We start from the raw sequence: 1,423 nt of genomic DNA, 5'->3' as shown, positions 1-1,423 counted from the left end.
GAAAGAAAAGAAAGAAAGAAAGAAAGAAAGAAAGAAAGAAAGAAAGAAAGAAAGAAAGAAAGAAAGAAAGAAAGAAAGAGAAAGAGAGAGAAAGTTCACTCATTTGTCAAGTACCTTTCAAGTAAGAGAGAAATGGAGCTGGGGGTCTTGGTTATTCCAGTCCCATGAAATTTGGAAATTGTGTTGAGGCTGGGACAAGTCAGTGTGGGAAACGCACAGTCTTTTCCAGAAGCATGGAGGAAAGGACAGGTAATGCTCAACATTATTATGTCTAGTAGGTGCTAAGTACAGAAGGGTGGCGGAAGAGAAATCTCAAAAGACAGCTTACAAGTAAACTATGATAGTTTTTTGTTTTTGTTTTTGTTTTCAATTCTGAGAATTTTGGAATTACACACCGGGTGATGTGAAGCCAAAGATGGCTTTTAAGCAGAAATGTAATATGAATAGGTTGGTGTTTTACAAAACTTACAAAGCTCTCTCTAGAGGTAATGTGAAGAGGGGATTACAATCAGGAGAAGCTAGGCAGCAATAGAATGTCTGGGTGGTTCTTTTGATTGTGTGCAGAAAAAAGATCATAATCTGAACTAGGTTAATTAGGTGCATGGCTGAGGAACTGTGAAGGTAAATGTGACCCATGTCACATGACTGGAGAAAAATTGGCAGGTGGTGGTAATGCCTGGGACACACGTACTAAGAAAGGAACAGGAATCAAAGACAGCTGAGGTTTTCTGTTTGGATTACTGGTTACCATAGACAGGTAATAGTATCACTTCCACGGTATCTCGAGGTACAGAATTGGCTGAAGTAAACAGGGAGATGTCCAAGAGTCCAATTTTGTTTGCATTAAGATTGATGTGCTTGGCTGGGCATGGTGGCTCATGCCTGAATCCCAGCACTTTGGGAGGCAGAGGCAGGCAGATCATTTGAGGTGAGGAGTTCCAGACCAGCCTGGTCAACATGACAAAATCCTGTCTTTACTAAAAGTACACATAGTAGCCAGTAGTCAGGTGTGTGATGCACACCTGTAATTCCAGCTACTCTGGAGGCTAAGGTATGAGAATCACTTGAACCCAGGAGCAGAGATTGCAGTGAGCTGAAATCATGCCACTGTACTTCAGGCTGAGTGACCCAGCAAGACCATCTCAAAAAAAAAAAAAAAAAAAGGAAGAAAGAAAGAAGGATAAATAAATAAAAATAAATAAAATTGATCTGCTTTTGGAATATCTCATTAAATGTGTAAAGAAAGCAGTTTCAAACCATGGATTTGCAGTTCAGAAGACAGGTTGAGACTTATGGATAAGAGATCTTCAGTTTATTCATGGCAAATGAAAACACAAAAAGAGATAAGATTCTCTATGGAGTGCTTGCTCTAGAAAGAGGAGAGATCTAAACATGCCTTTATGAATACAGAGATTAACTAAAA

Source organism: Colobus angolensis, unplaced genomic scaffold, assembly GCF_000951035.1.
Source record: "Colobus angolensis palliatus isolate OR3802 unplaced genomic scaffold, Cang.pa_1.0 Scaffold637, whole genome shotgun sequence".
NCBI classification, from domain to species: domain Eukaryota; kingdom Metazoa; phylum Chordata; class Mammalia; order Primates; family Cercopithecidae; genus Colobus; species Colobus angolensis.
This window is presented reverse-complemented; position numbering follows the sequence as displayed.